The sequence below is a fragment of the Peromyscus leucopus genome, chromosome 13, assembly GCF_004664715.2.
Source record: "Peromyscus leucopus breed LL Stock chromosome 13, UCI_PerLeu_2.1, whole genome shotgun sequence".
NCBI classification, from domain to species: Eukaryota; Metazoa; Chordata; class Mammalia; order Rodentia; family Cricetidae; genus Peromyscus; species Peromyscus leucopus.
Window position 1 is genome coordinate 33,103,359 of NC_051074.1, and position 13,708 is coordinate 33,117,066.

Here is a 13,708-nt window from a genome sequence, read left to right on the forward strand (position 1 = left end):
AACTCATTCTGTAGACCAGGCTGGCCTCAAACTCACAGAGATTCTCCTGCCTCTGCCTCTGGAGTGCTGGAATTAAAGGTGTGCGCCACCACCGCCTGGCTTACAAAACCTATTCTTAAGGGAAAACTCCACCTATTTTCTCTCCCATTTTCCTCCCACGAGGTGAGCACTTCTCGAACCTCTCACCCCCATCTCCCTCTCCCTATCTCTCTTTTCCTCTTTCTCTCCCTCCTTTCTTCCCACCATCAAATAAAACTTCACTGAGTGCTGTCTGCATGGCATCTCTGTCTCTCACCCGCCGCGGCTACCCGCCAGGACCTCCAGCATGTGTAATATCGTAACATTTACTACTGCTGGAAGATCATGGAGAACGATAACCATCTCCTGGGTTTATCAATGTTACTGGTAACGTTGGGAAGAGAAGGATGGAGTGGACAGCTGGTGAAGAGGGAGGGGAGACTAATGATGAGCCTGAGTGGCGGGATGAAAGAAACTCCTGGAAGTAGGCAGGCAGCATCCGTTGAGCGGTGATGAAAGGCATGCTAGGTTAAGTGGTGGGAACCTCGGTGATTCTCAAACCGTGCACCTTCTGCTGTGTTTGGTGAGATGTAAGTAGAAAGCAATGCCTAGCCTAGCACCTAGCAATGTCTGTGCTCTGGAGTTGTTGGTGAGAAGTAGGCAAGGAGAAAAGAACAAATCGACTCTCGGGCTTAATCAGTTTCAGAAGTTACAGAAAGAGGAAATTGGATTTACTTGAAAGCCAAGTTTAGAGGGAAATAAAAAAAGCAAATGTCTTTTATAAGCTCAGCCGGGATACAATGTAGCAGTGCAACAGTCTCCGAAGGTAATTGTCTGAGTGAACTGTTCTAACCAGGCTCCCCTCTCTGGGTTGGAACAGTCTTACAAAACAGGATTTGCATCTGTAATGTTGTGTAACAAGCAGCTTTGTGGTATAATATCTTTTAAATGGAGGGTAGATAGGAGAAAGGCAACTGTCACTATCTTAGTATCATAATCTCTCTCAGTCTTCCAGACAAAACACCATCCCCCAGTGGGAAGCTAAAGACAGCTTTTACTCAAATACAAGGTCACTTTCTGTGGGTCCACGGGGGAGCAGTGGAGGTGGGGTGGGGGGATTCGCATTTATTCCATGGCACTCAGCACTGGACCCCATCCAAGAGAGGAAACCAGACTAAATAGATCATTTGTTTTATTCTGTTTGGGAATTTCTTGCGTGTCTCTCCCAACTGCAGCTTAGGGACACAAAGCCAAACTCAGAGCCCTGGCTAGAGCTGGCTAAAAGCCAGGTCACTTTTTTTTTTTTATTTTTATTTTTAAAGGACTAAATAGCTTGGAGCTGTAGCTGCAGATTAAGGCAAGCCACACAATCGAAGGATGAAATGAAATTCTACTGTGAAGGTGAAGTTGGGAAGAAAGGGCCAGGTAGGAGTTAAGTGATTTGTATTGCTCAAAGAAAACGGAGACAGAGAAGGGAAGGACATATCATGGCCTGGAAGCACCCATCTTTGAGAAATGGACTTGCAAGAAGGGTCAGATGCTGGGAGGAAGATCCGCAGTTGGAGTCCTCCAACAGAGGTAGGGCCCACGCCATCTCTGGACCTTCGCACCGATGATGGATGGCCAAGTGTCTGATGGTGTGAGTGGCATGGAAGGTGTTCCCGGGTCTTTGCTGTTGTCCTGCCTTGTGAGCACGGGGAAGGCAGGCCAACGCCAGCCACGCACCCTCAGTAACCAATGTCGTTGGTATTCCTAGCAGATCGCGCTGGTAGAATGAGGCTTTGTTTCGAATCCTTTCCTCTGGGGGGAAGTTCGCAATCCATCTCATCCAATGGCCAAGGAGAGAGAAGCATCCATGGCTGGGCTTACTTTAGTGTGTTGGTTAACACTGCATCCTGTCTGACTTCAGAAATGACAAGTCAGGGACAGTATTGCTTAAAATGCTTCTTCCACACTCCTGGGGAGAATAGGGAAGTGAACGGCAGTCGTAAAAATGTAAACAAAAGAGGCACCTCCTAAAGACTCCTGAATAACATTCTTGATAGATGAAGAATCTTGACCAGTGGTTCTCAACCTTCCTGATGCTGCGACCCTTTAATACAGTTCCTCATGTAGTGAGGAACCATATTATCATTTTCTTTACTACTCATAACTGTAATTTTGCTACTGTTATGGGTCAGTAGCAAAATGTGATAATGTACATATCTGATATGTAGGATATCTGACATGTGACCCCCTATGAAAGGGTCATTGTCCCCCAAAGGGGTCATGACCCCACAGGTTGAGAACTGCTGATCTAGATCCTCTTTATGCTCTAACTGGGAAAATAGGTTTTTCCTCTTTGGAGACGTTAGCTGCATTACAAGACACTCAAATCCTTCAGTGTTTGTGCATTTCTCTCAAAACAGTTAACTGGAGGAAAAGTATACAACGGGAAGTAGTGTTTGAGATACGAACCACCGTCTCCCGTATTAACATCCTGAGAGTGGTATTACGAAACGGCTTTGCAAAACGTCACCCCTGAGAAAAACCGGGCAACAAGTACAGGGATCTCCACCGCACACCTAAAACCACCTCAGTTGGCAACGTCAATGTGAAGACAGTGTGGTCCAAGTGTGGACGCGGAGGACTCAGCGAGCTTTGCTTATCTGTCTTCACTCATACTTCTTCTAGTAGTTTCTCTAGTAGTTTCTTACACGCCCCCACCCCCACTACGCCCCCACACACACAGCACTTGGTACACACACCAGGGTCTTGTGCACCTACCTGAGTAAGCACTCTACTCCCTAGCTACGATCCCAGGCCCTGACGCCCCCATCTGGAAAGCAGCTCTTGGATTTTTCAAATGGGGGTGGGGTGGGGGTGGGGGTGCGCTGCTTCTCTCCGGGCTGTCTTCTCTCGCCTCCCCACCAGACCCCATCTGAATTCTGCCTATCCACAGCCCACCCTCCCAGGCAAACTCAGCTGCAACCCTGTCATTACGGCCTCTGAAAGTCTCCTTGCATCTCTGTATCCTATCTACACACATATCTGAGCCATTGCTGTGTGTGGAATGACCCCCCCTAGGCACAGAGGATACCCTGAGCTGGGAACCGTGTGAAGCTGGTCTCTCTCTGCTGCTCTCTGGTGACATGTCCTGAGGAGGGACAGAGGAAACGTAGCAAGAAGCAAATAGGGAAGGGTTAAAAAAAAAAAAATCAAATCCTAATGAGGTTTATGAAGAAACGGAGAGGGCAGGAAGTGACTTTAACTCAGTAGTCCAGAAAGGCTTCCCCGAGGAGGGGATAAGGTGTAACTTGTGACCTGCAGAATGCATGGGCAGCCTCTCAGGAGCATTTGGGACAGAGGGAACAAGAAAAATGGGATTTGTAAACTGTCATGGCTGTAGAGCAATGGAAGGTTTTCTTTTTGTGAGTGTGATTGTGTTTCCTCATTTGGGGTGGGGGTGGGGGACAAACCTCCCATAGCATGTGTCCCTACAAGAGGAACTGTGAGACACACACACACACACACACACACACACACACACACAGAGTCTAGCAAGGATACAGGCACACCAGTGTGGCTGCAGGGCGATCTGAGTTGCTCTAACAGTGGGTGCAGTTTATCTCACGGCCCTAGGGAGATTGACCGCCTTTCTTCCTCGCAGGGGCCAAACGTGGGGCCTGCCGGAGGAGGGTGTTGCACCCAAGGCAACAGAAATGACCATGAAAGTTGGGCCCCCACAAACCCGACTTGAGCAAAGGAGGCCTGAAAAAGGCAGAAAGGGAGACCCAGGTGATGGACCACGGAGCAGGACAACCATCTGTTGCTGGCCTCGGGTCTGCAGCAGTTTCCTACTCCAAAGGTCTCATGAGCAGAAGGTGCAGGTTCAGAAGACCTGGATTCCCAGAGCTTTGCGCGTGCCTCATGCTGTCACCACAAGCAAGGGCCCAGTTCTCTGGATGCCCTTGCTTGTCATGTACCTAGGAGCCCCATAGCTAGCTCATCCTCTGAGCAGGGATAAGTTGGCTCTGGGGCACCTGAAGGGAGGACCTGTTCTAGACCTCCAAGTCCTGGCACGGTTATCCCCATCACCTGCAGGATCGTACACTGACGCGGGGCGCCCCTGCTCTCTCTAAGTCCCAGGGACACACCACTGGTTTCGGTGTCGCCCACTCACTCCCCCACATGCCCATCTGGACGACCCACGTGCGGCTCGACCCCGGGGTTGGCGCCGCACCTCGGGCCGGGCGCGTCTGGCCGGCGCTTTCTGGGGACTCGGACACCGCTCCCCCCCAACCCCCGCCTCCTCGAGGGGGCAGCATCCGGCCGCCGCGGGTCCGGCAGGGGGGGCGTCCTGGAGTCCCCTGCGGTGGAGGGACGCTGCGGCCGGCTGCCACACAAAGGCGGCGGCGGCGGCGGGAAGGCGGGGCGGGGCGGGCCGGGGGCGGGGGAGGCAGGAAGGGGCGGGGGCGGCGGCGGCGGCGGCGATAAAGCCCCCGCGCAGCCCGGCCGGCTAGTGCTGTGGTTGCACGGGAGCGCGGGCTGCACGCGTCCCCGCCGCCTGTCCCCCCCTACCCCCGCCGCTGCGCTGTCCTCCCTCCGGGCTCCGACCGCCACCTGGGGATCCAAGCGAGGACGGGTGAGTACCGGCTGCGCGGTCCCCGCCGCTGGGAGGGGAGCCGGGGACCGTCCCCGGGGCTGCGCCGCAACCGGGCGCCGGGGCGGGAACTTTCTCGGGCCGCCGGGGCCACTGCTGCGAGCGCGCCGGGCTCCCGCGTCCCCTATCCCCGAGGGCTGGGGCGCCCAGGTGTGCTCGAGATGGAGGGAGCCGCTCGCCGAGCTCGGCGTGGCTGCGGTGGGTCTTGGAGGGCTGCAAACCGTGACCCTGAACCTGAGGCGTCGGGCCACTCAGGGCTATCATCGACCCCGCACTTTGCTTGTGCGCGCCCGGGACAGGGACCAGGAGACCCACTTTCACTGGTTACCTTTGCCTCAGCAGCGTGGAGGTGAGCAGCGATTTAGAGGAGAGCTTCAGTTCACACTGGCCTTTGCAACAGGCTTATCCATACTATGCAGTAGCAGCTCTTTGCTATATATTATTTATTTCCATCAACTGTAGACCAGGGTATTGCGAGGCCGCTGAGTGACTCCAGGTAAGGTGAAAGTACTCAGAAATCCTGGGCGGAATTCGGTATTTAATTTGCCCCCAAGATGAGCAGAGGGAAAGCTGCTATTACATAAGACAGCACTCCACCTTCAGGTATTAGAGAAGGTACTGTTGAGGATTTTTAGTGTTTTAATGAACAAAACAGAATCTCCGCGTGTCTCTCTTGAGAAATCTCCAAACGCGGCTGGATCTTGCTTTGACTACTTTGCAAAGAACGTTCTTATATTTAGCGTCAACATAAAAAGGTGTTTGAAGGTTTGACTTTCTCTTTCAAGCTAGGAAGCCGTTTACTTCTCTGAACTCTTCTGGAACAATTGATCTGATAGTTTTGTACCGTGGGAGATTTTGTATCGGAGTGGGAATACAGATAACTGGGAGAAATGGCAGCTTTACTGATTTGTGTATCTAAAGCACACTTAGAAATTGAAGGTCCTTTCAACACTTTCTGTGGCTCTAAAGCAGGAATTATACGCTGTTTGCAACATTTAAGCAAAAAAAAAAAAAAAAAATTCTCAAGAGACATGCGACCAATAATGCTTCCATCAACTCTCGAGTTTTGGCTGTTTTTCAAAATAGTGTTTGAACATTTCGTTCGGGGGAAGGGTGACGCCTGAAGGTCATGAGACGATGTCATCTTTCTTTTCTGGAGATCCCCAACAAAATCTATGCAGGAACCACCCCCCCCCCCCATGAACTTGACATATTAGCACAGTTTTGAAAAGACAGAAATTACTGGCTCTCCAAAGGATGTTAGTTTTCAGCTTCACACATAGATGATTTGACAGTGGTCAGAGATGGCTGAAGATGGTAGAATTGGAAGCGAGATGATGACCTGACCAGGCTCCTGGTCCCGTTCCATGTTGCTGCCCTCTTGTAGCGGTTCCTCTCCCACATGGTTGGGGACTTGGGCCATTTCTTCCTCCTGTGGCAGTGATGCTGCAGGCTCAATTCCAGGGCCATCTCAAGTCCAGTGGTTTCCACCCACTCCATTCACTCAGTCCTCTAAACATGTTCGAGACTTGCCCTCACCTGCAGGTGCTCCGCCTCTGTCAGAAACCCGGCATCTGCCGGGCATAGTAGTATATGCTCAAAATCCCAGCCCCTGGGAGGCTGAAGCAGGGTTGCTGTGAGCCTGATCAACATAGTGAGCTCCAGGTCAGCCAGGGCTCATAGAAAGACCTGTCTTAAAAACAACACACACACACACACACACACACACACACACACACACACACACACACACACTTCATTATCTTTAAACCATAAGCTCCTCCTACTTCCCCAGGCTACAAACTGGCTCTCCCATTGGGAGTCTTCAACACAAAGGATTTTCAGGGGCCTTCCATGCTTCAGGTTCTACAGATGACCTAATGACCCTGTAGAACTGAGACCATGCTCCTCAGAAAGTAAAGGCCACCAGACTTGTCCCATGTGGTACCTCTGTGCCACCCTGTAAGCATTTCCATATTTACCCACCCGTCTGCTCAGTCTCCCCAGGCCTGTGTGTGCCTTAACGTTTTTCTTTCGACATTTTCCACCTTTGCTAAATATAGCAGGTCCTTGCATTCCTAGGATTATCATTCTTACAGGGGGGAAAAAAACAGACAGAAAAGCATACCTATGGTAAATACTGTGGGGTAGAATGGCAGAGAAAATAATCAAGTTGAGCTGGGAATTTGCAGAAGAGGAGAGAAAAGGCTCCTTGTGTCAGTGAGTAATGTCCCCAGCTGTGTCCTGAATCCCAAGCCTCCCTCTGCTGAGGAATCTTACCCCTCTCTCTCTCCGTCTGTTCATTCTTGCTACAAGCCCCATTGTCCTTCAGCAGGAATTTTGCAGTGCTCTAACTTCCCCTGTTCTGGCCTTTTCACCTTTCCCCTGGTAGTCACCAGATTCTTAAATTAGTTGCCACTTCCCAGTTTCTCTTCTTCGCAGGCCCTGCGAGTGTCCCCAGAACAGAAGAGCCTATGATTTCCTCTATGAGCCGTCTCCTGGGTGCCCAGCTGGCCTCTGCCATCTCCTGGGTGCCCAGCTGGCCTCTGGCATTTGACACCAGACACTTTCTTCCATGCCTTTCTCCAGCTTTCCTCCCTTCCGTCATCTCTTCTCCTTTCTGTGGTTTCCCAATACCCTGCCTCTCCCTCAGGAACGCTATCCGTAGAGTCTTTGGCTGAACCATTTTCCCAGTTTCACTTGTCACCATTAGGAAGTGAGTCCCAGGTTGCCGTCCGAGCTAAGAGCGTTGTCGTATATTTCCACTAGTTGCCAGCTTGGAGATCTGAGACTGACTTTATATGTTTGCTCGTTGTATGCAGGTATACATGTATGCATTTACATGCTTGCACAGTTCATCTTGTTTTTGTTTGTTTTGTGTTGAGATAAGGCTTCTCACTGGCTTGGAGCTCCACAGCAGACCAGGCTGGCCGATGAGCCTGAGGGATCCTCTTGTCTCCGCTTTCTCAGCCCTGGGATTATAAGTAACACCATGCTCTTTATTTTTTTAATATTGGTCCGAGGATTGAGCTCACATACCTACCTGTACCTGTGCTTGGGTGGCAAGCGCTTTATCACCTAAGCCAGTGGTTCTCAACCTTCCTAATGCTGTGGACCTTTTAATACTGTGCCTCATGTTGTGGTGGCGCCACTTTGTTGCGACCTCATAACTGTAGTTTTGCTACTGTTATGGATCGTAATGTAAATATCTGCTATGTAGGGTCTCTGATATGGGACCCACAGGTTGAGAACCGCTGATCTAACGAAGTTATCTATCTCATCAGCCCTGACTTTAGCTTTTATGCCCACCCCATATGTCCCTCATTAGCCAAAGTTTTTATCTTTTTTCTTAATGGCTATATAATTCCCCAAGGTATACAAGCGGGAGCCTCCAGTAATGCCTAATTTCTGTATATTCTGCTCTGACCAGTCACAGTCCCGTTGCTTCTGTGTGCTGTGTGAGCCCATGAGCTTGCCTCTGTTTTCCCTTTGTGTGTAGAAACGACAAAATGGTGGCCAGTGCACCGCTTTTAGCTGGCCGACATATATTGGCCTGAGTGAAATGTACAGAAAAATTAGCTAATATTTAGATTAGTTCTGGAGATTAGTACTTGGAGATAACCTTGGGTTTATTGCTTCCCTTAAAAGGCAGAAGGCGTGGAGCATCAATGTGGAAACCCTCGGTGGGTGCTAATCTCCTTGCACTTGTCCATGATGGAGGATAGCTGCTTTCTGGTCCCTGTGGACCTGTGACCCCCTCCTTGACATCAGCTTTGTGGCTTTAGAGTTAGGAACTGTGGGCTGGGGCAGCTGTCGGCAGCCTGGGAGTCCTGGGGGGCTACTGCAAGTTGCCTGCACCGAGAGCTCTGCATCCTATCTGTCTGTCTCAGATCTCTGCAGGCTCCCTCCACCTGCCTGCATCCCTCCTGACATAATCCAGTACCTCCCTCTTGGTGTGGAGTTAACCACCACTCTGGAGGGGCGGTGTAGAGTCAGGAGATTCTTCAGGTTGGAAGGTGACGGCTCAGTGGTCCTTCTGCAAGGTTGTCCCTGAGCGTCTCAGAACGCTTTCGCTGTGGCTCATACAGAATTCTGGTATTACCTTACCTGTGTCCAGACTGCAGCCTCTGCTGTTTCCACATACCTCACTCCTTTCTCAACTCCACGTACCTCCCTACACACACACACACACACACACACACACACACACACACACACACGCTCCAATAGGAGGATAGGGTTTGGTCAACTCACATCCCAGGCAGTAGTAGTGAGGAGACTATAAGTATGAAGGCACAGTCCCAGAGGTATGTAGTTCCCAGAGTCATGCAGACCTTCCACTGCCCGCCCCCCCAGCCAGTGTCTATGGTGCTCAGGGAACTTTCCATAACATATCAGGAACTCATCAGGCTGGTGGCTGTCCAGTGACCTGACCCCATCTGTGCTCTCCTCTACCCTTCCTGCCTCCCTGCCATGTCCTCTTCTGGAAGGTTGTTTCTTCTACACTGGGCTCCATGGGGTCCACATACAGGATGCTGCACTGTATCTCCCTGCCTCGGTCTTGTGGTACCTTTGCCTACTATTTTTCTTCCATGCTCACTGTCTGGATAATTTCACTTTTTTCCAAACCCAGGTCTAGTTATCTTCTGTTCCCAAAGCCATTGCTGATAATCACTGCTTCCAGCTCTTGGTTACACACATGCACATGTGGTATACACACCACACACACACACACACACACACACACACACACACAGTGCGTACACACCTCTGTGGTGGCAGCTGCCGCCTTATAGTCAAAGGCTTTACCTGTCCTTGTTTTAATTTTATTTGCAAGCTAATGTGCGAACTAAACTGTCACCATTTTTTTTTCATAAGTCTGGTTCATATTCTGTGTGGAAAAGGGGCTGTATTTCAGGCTCAAAGGGGAACTCTTTAAAAAATAACCTCAACTTCAGGTTATGGTACTTCTACTTTTAACATACGTTTTCATTCTTCTCTGTGTGGATAGGTGGATATGTATGTGGACTTTTGGGTGTGATGGCCAGAGGACAACCTCAGATGTTTCTTCGGTGGTAGCCACCTTGCTCTTTGAGAGTCTGGAACTCACCAATTAGGCAAGGCTGCCTGGCCAGAGAACCCTGGGGATCCATCCTCTTGTCTCTGCTTCCCTAACTGGGATTCCAAGTGTATACCACCATGCCTGACATTTAAAAAAAAAAAAAAATGTGCTCTGGGGATTGAACTTGGGTTCTTGTGCCTGCTTGGCAAGCACTCCTGCTTTCACTTTTTTAGAAAATGTTCTGAGCGACCACATGTTTTGAGGTAGAACATTAGGAAACAAAGGCAGTAGTACCAAAAGTGCTTCTCTGCCTGTGACCACTTGGAGGATCCCCCTGACCTTTCTCAGCCTACTACTGTCTTCCTTGAGATCCGCTGGCTGGGCTGCACTTTGCCTCTCGTGGCTTGTGTCAGGAGGGATGATGCAATGTGGACCGTGGTGTACTTGGTGATGATGGTGTATACCTTCTTTTTTTTTTTTTTTAATTTATTTAATTTTATTTTATGTGCATTGGTGTGAGGTGTCAGATCTCCTGGAACTGGAGTTACAGACAGTTGTGAGCTGCCATGTGGATGCTGGGAATTGAACCCGGGTCCTCTGGAAGAGCAGCCAGTGCTCTTAACCACTGAGCCATCTCTCCAGTCCCTGGTGTGTACCTTCTTAATGACATTGGTTTTCCTGTTTGTTTATTTTGTTTATTTTGTCATGGTGCTGGCTCTCTGCAGCCAAATTTGGTGAAAAGGACCCTGGACTGGAGAGGATCTGGGCTGTGTTGCTGACAGTGTATAACCATGTAGAACTCGGTTTCCCTCTGTATACAGTGGATATCACAGAAATAAATGGTGTTCACGGTTTCTTATTAAATATCTTATAGATTTAAAAAAAATCTATAACTTCTTGGCTTTCCTTTCTAATCTAGCTTTCTCATAAATATCAAGTCTAGATGACTTTTTTCCTTGAGTGCATTATTCTGTGCTTACATACCACGACGTTCCCGTCCATCTCTTTCTTTTATAATCCTGTGAAGTCATTTAGCATTAGAACGTAGAAATAGCACCATGGGCCAAGGGGAAGATTTAGTTGATGTTTCTACTCGGAGGCAGTTATGAAATTGTTAAATGAATTAGGACCCTATGCTTGGATCTTCTTTGTGAGCCCGTTCCCCATATATAAATGTTCTCAGTCTTCACTTCCAAACCATCTTTCTTCATGAATAGATTGCATGCCTGAGGTGGAAATCAATGTTGGTTAAAAAAAATATATCCTTGGGAACTAAATGGAGTCAAGCACAGTAAACTGCATCTTAAGGTTCTTTCTTATCGGTATGTTCACAATTTGTCTAAGGATGCTGAAAGCTTACTACTATTTTATTATTCTTTAGAGAACCACCATCTTCTACTGAGTAGGCTGGGTCTTTTACGTAGCCCACAGGGCCTTGCTTTATTTTACTGTTTGATTTCTAGGTTTGGATTTAAGCCCAGGCTGGAGAAGTCAGCATCCCTACTGAATCCCTTTCTTTTTTTTGGATGGGGGGTGGGGGGCAAGAATGGCCACCAAGCCTGCGCAATCTCCTGTTTTGTAATCCTGTTGGTGTATTTTGATAAACATATCCTCCATTTCATGTCTGGATGTCTCTCAAGGTTGGGTAGACATCCTAGTTCATGATCATATCAGGAACACCCAGACCCATGCTACTGCTTGACCTTGTACTCAACCTCTCCTTCAGAAGATAAAATAGGAATCCACTGTGCCATTCTCCTCTTATCAACTGATCCTTAGAAGAAAGAAAATGTAGACAAAATTTTAACATTAAAGCTCCCTTCCTCCCACCCCACCCCCTCTCTCTCTGAAAAGGCTGCAGGCATCTCTTGTTGTGGCTGTAAACCTTGGTAGATACGCTTGGTTTTTACACCTTTCCCTCCATGCTCCCTGACAGCACCATATGAGGGTTTTGGTGACTTAAGGCATTTCTCTTGAGAGTAATACCAAACATAGCATCAGGGCCCCGCCACCCTTCTGCCCATCCCCCTCTGTAGAATGCCGCCAACACATCCAGCTATAACAAAAATAATCACCTGTTTTTATAGGCAAAATCCGGGAAAAAAGATATGGGTAGCAAGAGCGTTTCTAGCAAACACAAAACCCACTTGGGTTGAGTAAGGTGCAGCTCTGTGTGTGGCAGAAGGCTTGTGCATCCTGAGTTGGAGCCTTAGCAAACCACCAGACAAGAGATTTAAAAGCATGTAAAAGGCAAGTGACACCTTCCTTCCAGAAGGGGCCCCTAGGAATAATAGAGATGCTTGCTGATAGCATTTGGGTTTTGTTGTTGTTGTTGTTAGTTTAGTTTTTATTTGTTTGTTTGTTTTCCTTCATATTCTGAATACAGATCGACCTGAGAAGTTCCTTTATTGAGGATTTAGTCTCTGTTTGGATCATATAAAAAGCTATTAACACCTGCATTACCTTTCCCTTACAGGGCAAAACCCTAATCAAAACAACCCCAGCAGAAATGTGTTCCATAAGGAGCTCTTGCCCTTCGCTTGCTGACCCTGAGATCTGGCTCTGAAATGGGAAGCAGAGACTCAGGGCCTTGAGGGTCACCTCTTCCCTTTGGTCTCTTGATACCCCTTCTCTCTTCCTTTCCTCGAAGACCAGGATTGTAACTAGCTCCAGGCTTATCTCCCTAGAGCACCGTGATAAAGAGGGAAGGGGCTTTCTTGCCAATTCCAGTTGAAGGGCAGGGGGAACACTGGGAAGAAATCTGATTGGCTCAGTTCTGGTCACTTGCCTTTGTCTGCACCAATGGCTGCGGTTATGAGAATGGGGCTTTTATGAGTGGTTGGATCTGGTCAGGTGTTCCATGATGTGGGTCATGCTGGGGTGAGGTGTGCTAAGCTCATAAATTATCTTCCGGTGACAGAGACTTCTGCGTGCTCCTTGAACTTGCTGCCTACCTCTAGAATAAGAGCTAATAGCTCTTCTACTCATACAGTTGTGAAAGAAGGCTGGAAAAGCCAGTGTGTCCATGGTTATACAGCCTGTTTATCGTGACGGAGTTAGGTCTAAGTTTGTGAGCTATGAGCTGGCAGCACAGATCACCAAGACTTCCATCACTCCTCAGCAGTGTTTATGTCTTCTCAAAAAGAAAATCTGCCCAATCCCACCCTTCCTTCCAAGTCACTGCCTTTTCCATGATAGCATGATAGCCCAAGTGCATGAGGGAGGAGTAGGCCAACACTTTTCTGTTGTTTGAAGTAACGTGTTTACTTTTGTTAACATTTGGCCTCCCAGTTTGGTCCTTAGACATACCTCCCCCTTCCCCCGCCCCCAACTGGAGTCTAAAATTAGTGCTGACCTTTGGATGGAGAATGCATTTCACACAGTCCTAAGAGCCAACGTAGACTGAGCTGGATAAAATTCCACAGAACCAAGAACGAGTGTAACCTGATTTTTAAATTCAACTCTATTTGGGATTTAACTTTTCTTTTTGTAAAGTTTATACTTTATTCAAAGCTTGTCACTTTTATATAGCAGAGATTTCCCCTCCTCCCTTCCTCTGCTCCTTCTCCTCCTGGTCCTCATCTTCCTCCTCCTCTAGATTTGGAGCCTCATAGACTTTGGTTTGAATCTAGATCCCATCAGTTGCAAGCAGGAGAACATAGCCAGGTTTCTAAGGTTTCCTAAGGCCCAGCTTTGTCTGTGAGTTGAGCATGAAGGTACTCACCTCTTGAGTATTGTGGGCATAGAGTGGAGAGTGTATCTTATGTAGAGGTTGTGCATAGTGGTAGGAATGGAGTCTAACAGGACAAGAGGTGGCCATGGTCATAGTTCTGGATTGTATTTGCCATAGTGAGATAGGTGAGTGTTTGGCTTCCCCAAGATTCCTATTCTGTGTGTCTCAGACCTGGTGAGTTGCTCTGTGTATTGGTACCCTTTATAGTCAGTCTCCCATCCTGTGACACCGAATAGGCAACACTCCCTGTGAT

General features: G+C 48.7%; 1 protein-coding gene across 1 annotated transcript in view; it reads left to right on the plus strand.

Moving 5' to 3' along the window:
• Window positions 1–4,496: 4,496 nt before the first annotated feature.
• Window positions 4,497–13,708, plus strand: part of Serpine2 (serpin family E member 2) — a 64,037-nt gene continuing 54,825 nt past the window's right edge. Inside the window, exon 1 of the mRNA XM_028884103.2 lies at window positions 4,497–4,642. The gene's annotated coding sequence lies outside the window, so the exon portion shown is untranslated. The remainder of the gene's footprint in view (window positions 4,643–13,708) is intronic.